The sequence below is a fragment of the Ornithodoros turicata genome, chromosome 8 (genome assembly GCF_037126465.1).
Source record: "Ornithodoros turicata isolate Travis chromosome 8, ASM3712646v1, whole genome shotgun sequence".
Taxonomy (NCBI): domain Eukaryota; kingdom Metazoa; phylum Arthropoda; class Arachnida; order Ixodida; family Argasidae; genus Ornithodoros; species Ornithodoros turicata.
The window spans coordinates 26,164,946-26,177,376 of NC_088208.1; the positions used below are offsets into that span (position 1 = coordinate 26,164,946).

Genomic DNA, 12,431 nt, shown 5'->3' on the forward strand with positions numbered 1-12,431 from the left:
GGGGGCGACCTTGTTCGCCTCTAGCGTAGTTCAACTCTACAAAATTGGTGGCGCTGTCGAACACTATGACGTCATTTGTTTACAAACAGGGAGAGGTCTATTAAATGATGAATGATGCACTTCTGGTGTAAGTACGCTGTTCTGTCTGCGCATTTTACGGAGTGCACGCCACTTGCATTCGACTGCAAGTTAGTTTGTTTGAATGCTACCATTGGCTATGCTATCCCCTGGTGATCCCTGGACTTTCCAGCAGTCTTTTCAAACGGATGTCGGCACAGTTCCCCCTGAAGTCGGCCCGGGACGCATGCTAAACAACCTATCTCCCACGCCTTCCTGCTGTGCTTTCTTCTATCTGCCCGCGTCTGAAAGTCGCACACAGTTGCTTCGCGATGCAAACAGGGAATAAAAAGAAAGAACAGAGGGAGAAAAGGGACTCTAGGGAGCGAGCGGTTTTCCGCTACAAAAGCCAGTCAAATTTCGTGATTCATTTTGGTGGTCCAGCGCTTGTAGCCTGCATGCAATGTGAGCACTCGAACGAAAGATCTTTAATTTCGGCATCAGCGGCAGGCCACTGCAGAGCAACAAAAAAGGGGAAAAAAGAAAAAGCTTTGAGGTGTCTTTGAATAAGTAAAGCGCTATTAAAACGGCTTGAGCGAAAGATCTATGTGACTGGATGATGTTCGGCTAATGAAATCTGGCTTTAATTTTTTGGGAATCATGATAGATGACATCGAGTTGGTGTTATGACAGAAGCTCAGAGAGTCCACGAAAAAACCTCACTTTTTCCTGCGCAGCTCGTTTATTAATGAAATAACGAAAGTTTAGAAGCAGATGCTCTTCATCATACAAGAGTAAAATGGAAGGCGGGGACCGTGCATACTTCACGTACGAAGCATGTAAATACTACGATAAATGTTTTACATCACAGGTATTTGGGAACATTGGTACAATTGTGCTGTACCTGAAATGCTTTCGCATCGTACCTGCACTTGAGACACTGAGATACAGAGCTGCAATGACTTGTAAAAAAAAAATGAAAACATGAAAAACCTCTTTTAACTTATACCTGAATGAAAAATTTCTGAAAGCAAGGCCGTGAAAGCAGCCCTGCAATTAGATAATTAACTTTTGTGTTGTGGCTGGTGCTGCAAGTAACTGAATTAAAATTAGTTTTCAGTTTAATTTTATTTGAACGAGAAAAGGTGTAGCTTACTGATATTATGCGCTCATTCAGCTGTAGTAGCCTGGTGAGTCTTAGGAAGTTCCATCGCAGTACCCAAATACGTTCTGTCCCATCAAAGTTCAACCATTAGGCACTCGATCCAAGACATGTGTTTTCATCGCACAAAACATTGTTGGATTACTGCAAGAATGTCAAGATTAATCTCGTTCTTGGTTACCTTCACGCCAAGAACGAATGTAACTATGACCAATGTCATCGTTAACCTACTCCACTTGTATGTTGCATTCGACAAATTCAGAAAAAGTGCTAACCATGTCCGGCTAAAAACTTTCCGACTTCATCCAGTGCGTTCTGGTAAGGCGCATGCAGTACGTCCTGGTATCGTCCTTGTAAGACGCATGCTGTACGTCCTGCTAACGTCCTGGTAAGACGCATCCCGGACGACCTCGTATAAACACAACCACAAAATCTGCAGTGATGAACCAAATTGCTGCGCACCTGAAAAAGATCCTGCAGATACTTCGTTGTTTCAGTTCTCAGCACATGTAGTAAGCAGTCCGTAACTAGCAGGGTACATAGAAAGTTGATGTCATGTGCTCTGTAGTTGATTCCAAATCCCGAGGAAAAGACATAGTAGATGATACTCAGGCTGACTCACCAGTGCTTGAAGGCATGCAGCAATGCCAGCATGTTGGCTGAACACGTTTATACCTAGACGCGTTCGCTAACGAAGCACCGCACTGTTGCTTTTTTCTTCATATTTTTTATTCCGTGTTTGCGCCGCGAAGCAACTGTGGCTATAAGCGGCGTACAGACGTGGCCAGATGGAGGGTGGACAGCAGGAAGGAGTGTGGCACAGGGGTGTTAATGTACGTCCCGGGCCGACTTCAGGGGGAACTGTGCGCCAACATTCGTCTGGAAAGTGTGCAGGATCTTCATGTTTTTTTTTTTTTTGCACCATGGGTATGATGTCTTGTTATGCCCAAGAGCAAAAGAAAGGAGATAAAAAAGAAAGAAGGAAAAGTCGACGTAAAATCGCGCTTGTATCTCGTATTTTCTTTCTCGGTCCGAGCAGCAGCTGCTGGTTTCATTTCTTTCCTCTCTTAGTATGCGGCCAAAGGAGCCCCCAATTTGATGCCACATAGCTGCCTCTCCGCGCAACGGTTCGGGCACGTCCTGGTCATCAACATCGGTGTCTGCCACATGATTGATCTGCGAAGAGGCTGCTTGATCATCCCGTCCACGTTCATCGGTGCTGGTCCCAATGTAGCAAAATCGTCAGTTCCCCCCCCCCCCCCTCTTTCTCTCTCTCTCTCTTTCATTACTCTTGCACACTATCTCTCGTGAAGTCTCCATTTGGAGATGATGAACGAGTTATGCTAATGACAAAAAGTATCGGTTCGCCCTCTTTTCGCGAGCTGCTAGGTACTTTACTATATGCAAAGGCAAAACTTTCCAAGGCGCTGCAGTGAAGCTGGAAAGCGTAGGAAGTTATGCGCAGAACGCATGAACAATTCCTAATGCTGATGCTCTAAATGCGTGTGGTCGCTGAGAATTTTCATATTTCAGGTACATACAGATGGAGCTGGGAAGATAGCCAGTGAAGTGTCAGAATGATATAAAACTACCCAATGAATCTTGCAGCACGTGGCGAAGGTACCGGCAAACGGCGCTGGAACCAATGTTACCCGAGGAATACTATATCACCGTCTTTTTTTTTCTTTGCTGGAAATAGCAAGCCGCAGTACTGCAGGCTAACCTTTCGCTCCTTTTTGGTTTCGTAATAAACTATATCATCCAGAAATGCTTGCAGTAAGACCCGACTACGGCTCCACCCGCTCGATACAGCAGCCTATGCCCTGTATGTAGGCAACTATTGATACAAACGCATTTTCACAAATACGCGTTACAAGGCACGATATGGCACACACGCAATTATGCAGAGGTTTTGGTTTGAGTGGTCTGTTGCACCTCATTGATGTAAACGCTTGAAATGAATTGACACTCATAATACGGCAAAATCTATTCAACAGGAAGTTGAACGGCTTTTCTCTGTGATAATGTGTTCAAGCTAGGAATGCCATTCCGGGAGCCCCTTTTTTCTCCCAATACCGACAAGCAGAAGGCAACATGTAGTGATTGAAACATTGTATATATAATGTATTCGGGTCATACTGACGTTCATACGCAACGTATTTTCGCAGTTATATGTAATAAGAATATATTAAAGTTCTGCTGCAACACCCGAAATGGCGACTATACACTCATAGATCACTCATAGCGGCTTCCCGGGCACATCAGTCCGGTCCAGTTCGTAAGGTGTATTCTACTCCCTTTGACACCCACTTAATGTTGTCAACTTTGTCGAAGAGACTTATCAGAGACCTGCGGCGCAGTGATTCTGGAAGGCCGCCACTGATCAGCGTAGACCCAGACTTTTCGTTCGGGGTCCCAGCCTCGCTTCCTCGGTCCATGGAGACCGTAATCCTTCGGTTTCGTCTGAAGGTCCCATACAGTCGTAGCTTTCTACACCCATGATCGGAAAAACAGCCTCCCCAAACTGCTTCATGTGCGGTGTCGTGGAAGATGTAGAGCACATTTTGATGTCCTACGTACGATACACTGAAGCTCGTTGCCTTCTACCAGTCGGAGCTGGCGGCAGTGGACGGTCGTCCGCTCAGCGTTTCAAAAGTACTTGGGCCCCGGAATCACAGTGTCAGACACCGGGCGTTCTCCGCCATAGTGAAAATTTTCCGGGACATTGATGCAGACAAGTTTTGAGCCTATGTGTGTTTTGTGGGTCTTGCTGTTCGACTGTTTGCGTGTTTCGTGTTTGCGCGTTCTGTGACATCTCAGTGTGTGTGTACTTGTTTTCTGTCGGAATCCTCACCACCACCACTAATCATCATCATCACCATCGCCATCCATCCTCCTCACCTTCATTGGCATCATCATTACAGGAGTTTTCCACCAAAGTAACTGGTGCAAGTGATGTGGAGTTGCGGGCCTCACACTAGTGAAGCCAAAATCTCCATTTTACTTTTTCTTAAAACCAAACCAAACCAAACCAAACCATCCGTCACAGTTTCCGCTGGTGCCTTCAGCCCCACATGCAAGGGTCACTTGCTGTTGTGCTCTTGAGGAGCTCTTTCTTTCGTTCTTGTAGCTGCTACAGAATCGCATATAAGCTTATTATTATGAGTTGATAATTATACTATTAATAATTAGTATACTATAAATTCTGCTCGACATTGTTGCGGTTTTCTTCGCTAAAGAACCTGCAGATACGAGTGTAAAACCGACACCCATATTCATCTCACTGAATGAAGCCCATAAAGCAAGATTCGCAAATTGACTTCGCGAAAGTGGCTGCAGCGACATGCCACTTTTACAACCAAAACTAACCTCGTGTAAATTCCTTCTTTTATATTTGCGTTTCAGGAGCCTGTGGGGCGGTATCGGCGGGGAAAATATTGCTCATAAAACTTAACCGCATTGGCACAGGGCCGTGGCATGTTTTACAACCTTCTCCGTTCTCATTTTCGTGTTAGCTGCGAACTTTATGAACGAGCCGAAGAAACAGAATTCACCACGCTTTCTAGGCGGTTTGAAGTGAGAGGAACCTAATTTATTGGTGTGCGTGGTGACTCGTGACTGTAACTAGGTTACCTTTTTTTTTGTTTTTTTTTAGGTTTAAGGTTTTTTTAGTTTGTAGCTTAAGTCGTTACATTTCACTTCCAGTAACTCAGCGTCACGCAGCGGCTCGTGAAAACCGTTTCAGTAGGGTTGGGACTTCAAATAAACGCAGACTTGTGCCCGTTACTCGAAAAAAGTAGGATTGGATTGGATTGGAAAGAAAGAAAGAAGAAAGAAAAAAGTAATTGATTACCGTTACCGTTACTTGTACAGAAAAAGTAACTGATTACCGTTACCAATTACTGGACTCCAAATGTAATTGAGTAACGAGTAGAAAAGTAACGCGTTACTCCGGTCGTTACTCTGCATTCACGCTAATTATACCCGTCTTTGTGTGCCTCAGAGGGGGGGAAAGAAAGAAAGAAATCGTTCAACAGCGGAACAACTGAAATAACACGAAAAACAAAAACCGCGCAGGACAAGTAGATGTGATGTGATGTGATGTGATGTGAATAAAGAAAAAAGACAAGTAGATCTGTACGTCTGCTGTATTTATCGCCTGGGAAGACGTTGACCCGATTGTGGAAGAGCATTGGATCACGAGCAGCATGGATCTTCCCATGACTCGCTACACCTCCACAGCTACCACAATGGTACCACCACACTGGTGTAGTAAGAGATTAGGGAGAGAGACCCTGAAATTCCATAACCTTATTACAATGAGCTCCGCTTGGTATAGTAGAACGGTCCAAAAAAGGCTCACTGCACGAGGGTCTTGACTTGGGGCAGAACATCTGAAAGATGAGTTAATCTCTACCGGAAAAGTAATCAATTACTGAGTAATCGATTACTCAGAACAGTAATTGATTACTCGAAAAATTACTTTGACAGTAAAGTAACTGATTACTCTAAAAATTACTCATAAAAGTAATTGATTACAAGTAACGCAATTACTAGTAACGCGTTACGCACAAGTCTGAATAAACGTCACGACTGGCCTTCGTGTGGGAGCTCTCGAGCAATCACAAGGTAAGAGGTGTATTTATCACGCGGGATCGAATAACGAAAAGTTGAGCATCATTTCAAGTACATTAAAGGGGTTGTGACAGTTTCATAGATGTGGTTCCTTACATCATGGACGCGTTGTGCTGAACGCCAGAATGCTGAAGAAAAAAGAATTATTCGTCCACGTGTCTTACTTAGAGAGATATACAAGACCTTGAAGGCACTCCTGAGCAAAGCCCCGACGTCAGAGAGCTCGTCCATTCATATTGGCAGCCGTAAGCACGTTACTTCTCGTGTGCTTCCTCACTGGCGGCGCCGTGCGGTGTGATGTGAAAGCAGCATGAGTTTCGGTATTCACGATACCCATTTTCTCCGCTTCTATAACTCTTTTGTGTTACTGTGGAACATTCAATGCAGGTTTACATCGATACAAAGAACCGTCTATTACGCTCATCTGGGACAACGTTGGATGACCTGTCTCAACCCCTTTAACGAAACGTTAAGCCATGAATGCTGAGCCCCCTAGCGATTCCGACGTTTTACACTCGCTTGTTCGAAACTTTGAACTACATGTTGAGCCTGGTCTTTGAATCGTTTTAACTCCCTCATCTGTTTGTACTTTTTGTGTGTAAGCGTACCGCGGTAACAGGTTCAGCTTCGTCGTAACTCACATCCCCCATTTCTTTGCTTTATTACATCACCATCACCATGAATGCTGAGCAGGAACGAACGCATCGAAGTTCCGATGCCTGTTTTGTGGGCGAAGTTTATCAGGATATCGACATCACCGCACACCAACCAAAGGATGCACACAAAGACATGGCTTGTTTGTCATGTTATAATTTAGGTTTTGATCATGCTTTACTCGCTCGTACGTAGTTCGTGACGTCTGTGCTCTCTCTGACCTGTTCTACTTTTCTGTGCCGAAGTATAGCCTCTGATGAAAGATGAAAGTCACTGAAAAGGTTAGCCAGCTGTAGGACTCGAACCCACATCTTCTGGATTGCCGGTCCAGGGCTCTACCAATTGAGCTAAGCTAACACGCCTTCCCAGCGCCTTTCAGGGTGCGTCATCTGAAGGGACAAACCAGCCACTCTCTCTCACTCAACCTCCTTTCACTCTTACATTTTTGCTCACTCACACGTACATTCATACGACGGGATCGACGCAGACGGCAACTGATGAACATGAAAGAACTGATGTTCTGAGGCTGTTCCAGCCTCAGAACATCAGTTCTTTCATGTTATAGCCTCTGAGTTACAACTGAAGTGTTTCTAAATGAAACTGTTGCTCACCTAAAACTAATACTGTTGTGTGTCGGCATGCTGCGGGCAGAACATCCATCAATCAACTAATTATTATTAATTGTTATTATTGTTGTTATTATAAAACGTGCAAATTGGCGTTGCACCACCCGATGTGACAACAGGTGTTGTGGCATCAAGATCTGAGCTAATCGTGCGAAGGCCAGGAACTAAACCGTGGATATTACCTCGCAAGTAACTTGAAGGGAACCGGTTACTTTTCCAATGTATAACTTGGGAGCTTCAAATTAATTTCATAACTTGTAAATATACATAGTAACTAGTTACATTGTTGCGCAGTAACTTTCCTTGTAACAAGTTGAGTTCTTTTTGTCGCATGACGTGCGCATCTCTGTAATTTACAGTGTTACTCCCTCACTGTTGCACATGGACTGATTGATTTCGTAAAAATACAGACACGCGCTGAACATGCAGTTCTAGTTCATCTGTGTTTCTGCCACGTGAGCCTTCGTTGCATTATTTCTGCAGCGAATAGTAATTACCCCTCTTTGGGCATTGATCGACATCTGCGATTGCATTATGTATGACAATTCCCCTCCGCCGGAACCTGCCTTTTGATGTAGGAGCCTTGTGTTTCCCAGCGAATGTAGTCTCTGTGCATATTTTAGAAGGCAACAACGGCCATACGAACCGTTGTGTGTGTGTGCTTTGCTACTTGAACGAACGTCGAACTTGATATTCAGGCTAACTGTACCTGCCAGGAACATAAGACATACGCTCCTTTCGATGCGAGTTTGTTACCGCACATCCTGAGGAACATGCTGAGGCAGCAATATACACATGCCTGCTTGTTTGACGCATCATGGCATAGTTGCTTATGTGGCATAAAGCATCAACTCATCATCGATATCGTGATGTGATGTGATGTGATGTGATAGAAAAAGAAGAAAAGAAAGGATTTAAGTCACGACAAAGTCAGGCTGGCTACCCCAGACCACTTAGACGCCATTAGTTGAAATAAATAAAAAGAAGGAGAAAACCCAGTAGTTGGGGGCCGGGAGACAAACAACCCGAACTAGTGGGAACACTTGTTACAAACGAGGGACCAGAAAGTCTCACAAAATGTCCATCGGATGAGCTTCTTCGAGGAAACATAAGAGCGCTTTTAATGCAGCCGCTTGATGATTGAATGGCTGAGGACCCAGGAGCTTTACAAGGTCAAAGGGCCTTGCGTCCATCATTACATATGCCTGCGTACTGTAAAGACACTTAAAACAATCTTCAAGTGATTTGAGTCGTTGTACATATACGCGCTAACAGAATGTTGCTAAAATAGGGAAATACCATTTCTTTTCAACGAAATGAATACTATATGGCAACATATTCCAAATCAAGTGGGTCCGCCTTAAGGCCTTATAGGGGCCTCCTGGGGCGTTGTCCGCATTAACTCTGACTAACGAATTTTTTTAAATTATGCTTGTAATTATTAATACGGCGCAATGACAACATCTGTTCCTTGTAGTGCACTGATGCCGTTGCCGCTCTCAGAAAAAGGACCGAGCCCACTTTGCGCGAAGAAATGGCCACGGAAATGACGACAGATGATGATGATGATGAGATTGGGAGAGAGATAGAAGAAAGACAGACAGACACGACAGAAACGACGGAGTTGGAGGCCATTTCTGCCGCTTTGTTCCTTGCCCTCGAACGCGAGGGAGGAAGCGCATTTGAGGGCAAGGGAGAAAGCGGACTTCTTTTGGAGTGTCAAAAATTATACCTCCAAGCCTGCTGTTTCTTGGACACCTTGTACACGGACGTCGCTGTAACAGGAATTACTTTATTTCGCGCCGGGCAGAACATCACTTCGCGTAGGCACGATATAAGTTGTGTTTTTCAGCCCCACCTCATCATCATTTCTTTATGTGAGTGTCTACGTGTGTGCGCTTTTCAGATTGTAGAAATGCACACGAAAATTATGCAGCATTGTTAGGCGAGCGGCAGCTAGGAATATAGGGCAGTCCAATGTGCTCATGAAGAATGATTGGAAAAGTTTCCACCGACATATGCGCTATTGACACGTATCGCTGGATTTAACAAGCTCATGCAACCTTTTTGCGTTGTTTCTTCTTGCCATAAGTACGAGTATTAACCATATATTTACGCAACTTCACGAAAGTTGTAGCACATCATTGCACATCTAAAAGTCAAGGATGGTTGGTTGAGCGCAGTAACCTAGCGCAGGTACCCGGGTTCGAATCCCGGTGCCGGCTCTGCTGTCTAGGGTTTTTCCTGGATTTCCCTCAGGCGCTTTTCCTCATATGTCGGCACAGTTCCCTTACAAGTCGGCCCAGGACGCACATTTCCCCAGGGCGTCAGTCGTGACGTTGCCCCCCTCTGTGAGACCAACAACGGCGAGACCTTTAGCCAGCACCACCACCGTGTAAGATAGTTTGTTCAGTTGTTCAGTTTTGAGTTGTAGTTTAAGCTGTAGTAGTTAAAGTAGTATAACGCAGTCCTACGTCAGCAGTGCGCCACTTACATGACACTGTATAGTATTACCCACGAGTGGAAAACTGGGTTACATCACGTGACACCTCATCAGCAGCGACACCATATGACACGCGGTCGCTTCAAAGCACTGGTAATTCGATGTACGAAGCAATCACTTCGAAGCATGGTTATACCCGGCACATACTCTGTCTATATGCACAATCGTAGGAGAGTGCCGCCCCTATGGGCTTAACCACTTGTAATGAGCGCTGGGCCCTTTGAAAAAACACGTGGGCGCTGGGAACAGAGCTAGCTTTCCGCGAATCGCTCCCAATTAATTCGCCTCATGGAACCACGGATGACGGCGAACTGTAGCCGTACAGCAACGGGAGTTTCGCCGCGTCGTCGGCATGATGTAATTAGCTGTAGCGCTCGTGAAAGATGAAACGCCATCTCCACTGTGGCTGTACCGCAGCCGCGCTATGATACGTACCAGTTCCTACTGCTCCGAGTTTGGGCCAGGCGCGACACCCTGCTGATGATCATCGCGAACAGTGGGCTTTCCACAGAGATGCGCCCCAGCTTCGGTGGTTGTGCAGGGCTGTTTTCTAGAGAGTTCTGGTAGAGCACTTTAGAAGTCACGTGGAGTGTGTGTGTGTGGGGGGGGACTAAATGTTTCCTAAAGGCGTTTTAGCGCCTTCATATATTCATTCCGTTAAAGTACACTCTAGGGAAAACAGGAGTAAATTGGGAGCAGTTACAAATTCTAGTCCGCTAGGTTCCAATTACTCCCCGTTTTAGTCCCACTACTAAATTTACTCATTCTTTGTATTGGAGAGCGTGTAGCGTCTCACAAAGGAACGGGTATTCTTTTAATTCACCCTAAGTAACTGTGACGATTCTGGACGAGCAAATTCACGGTATTACGTTTTCAGCAATGAGGAATCGAATGGTACGCTTTGTAGATGGGCCTGGGTGTACGAGACCGTCCCGTTAAGATACGAGTAGTATTGTGCATCGCATTATTAAATTCGGCAGTGTCGGTGTAGCGCTTGGTACTCTGAGGCAAATCTTCACGCTCTTTGTCGGGAAACGTTGTAGATAAGTTCACGAAGAGCTGGTAAGTGGTATGCCAACTTCTGTCGAATGAGAGGCGCATGAAGGCCAATCATATGGCGAATTCGGGTGGTCATTCCGTGGCAACTTTTTTTTTTTGCCAGATCCCGCCTGTTCTCGTCAATTTTGCCAGATCTCGCATGTTCGCCTGGTGCTTTCCGAGCGCAACGAATATTTAGCAAGGAATAGCAAGCCGTCCTTTATGGCTGACTCTTCCTGTCAAAATAAATAAATCCCTCCCCCCCCCCCCCGGGCGCGAGGAATTTGCAGCTAGCGATTTTTTTTTTGACGGGGCACGATACAACCGGGCAGCGAGTTGCCCGACTATATCCGGTGTCGTCACATCCGCACTGCAAGGGTGACGAGGGCCCGCATTGGCCCGTTCGTCGAAGTTCACGTGGGTTAGCAGGTGACGCAACCCGAAGACAAGTGGCCGCGATGCCCCTTGCGTGATCCAAACGGCTCATACCGCTAGATGACCTGGCGCTCACGTTGGGTGGCAACGGTCACGTGATCCAGCGCGGGCACCGACCTAGCAATTTCCGAGCGCTAGGCCGTGTTGCCATGAAATGACCACCCGAATTCGCCAATGGTGTGGCATGTTGCTTCCCCATTGTGTCCACAGAGATAACGAAGAACGATGATCCTACCGTCAGCTGGATCCTATATGTTCCGGACTTCGTCATTCCAGGATAATCTGTGGCCATTGATAATCCCGAGGAAGCGATGGCGAGACACCCGAACTAAGTTCTATTCATGTGTCCAGAGTGAACTTTTTGTGATGCGTTTTGCGGTGAAGGGGAGATACGCAGTCTTTTCCTTGGAGATGTCCATCCCTCGTTCTGTGATGTATTATACTACATTATTAGACACATACTGCAACCTGGTTTGCAGCGCCGGCTATTGTTTACCGGACGTCCAAATGCATATATGATCTGCATACATACTGAGAAGCACACGTCGCGGCAAAACCCTAGGGAGATCTGCGAGCAAGAGATTAAATAGAGTTGGAGTGAGTACTCCTCCTCGCGGAACTTCTACAACAAGCCTGTGGGTTTTGCTGTATTCGTCACCTGGGTACTCGTAAACACTACACGGTCTGATAAGTAATCAGCAATCCACCTCCGTGTGGTCACGGATTTGCGGTTCATATAGGGCACCTAGCTCGTGCATGTGGCTTACGGTGTCGTAAGCCCGTTTTATGTCCAAGATTATGGCCACGATGTTCCCACAGGCATGCTCCTCTTCAATATGCGACAGCAGGTCAATTATAAACTCCATGGTGGTGCGTGCCCGTCTGAAGCCTGCCGTTTCACGAGAAATGAGTCTTCTGCTTTCTAGGAACCACTGCAATCGGTTTAGCTTCCATCAGTTCCGCGACTTTGCTTATGTAGCTCGTTAAATAACTTACAGGGCGGAACAACAACAACAACTTTATTTTATGATGAATGGGGAGTTTCATCGCCAGAGGTGATACTCTACCCCATTGCTGGTGATGATGTGGGGGATTACAGGACGGAAGGACTCAGTGGACCTTATAGATTCCCCAGACTTGAGGACAGAAACAACAACAGTCGACCTCCACGTCGCAGAGACAGTCCCGCTGATCCATGATCCGTTTACCGTACTAACTAGACACCTAGACGGGTAGAAATGCATAGCGATCCGGTAAGGAAGTATGAAGGGAATTGCCTCAGGAGGAGAGCCGCCGATATTTCGAACAGAGGCTGTTCTTC

At 45.9% G+C, this 12,431-nt stretch overlaps 1 long non-coding RNA gene across 1 annotated transcript in view; it reads left to right on the forward strand.

Annotated features, from left to right (window-relative positions):
• The window catches only part of LOC135366790 (uncharacterized), a 304,126-nt gene that overhangs the window by 85,158 nt on the left and 206,537 nt on the right, over positions 1–12,431 (forward strand). The window lies entirely within an intron of this gene.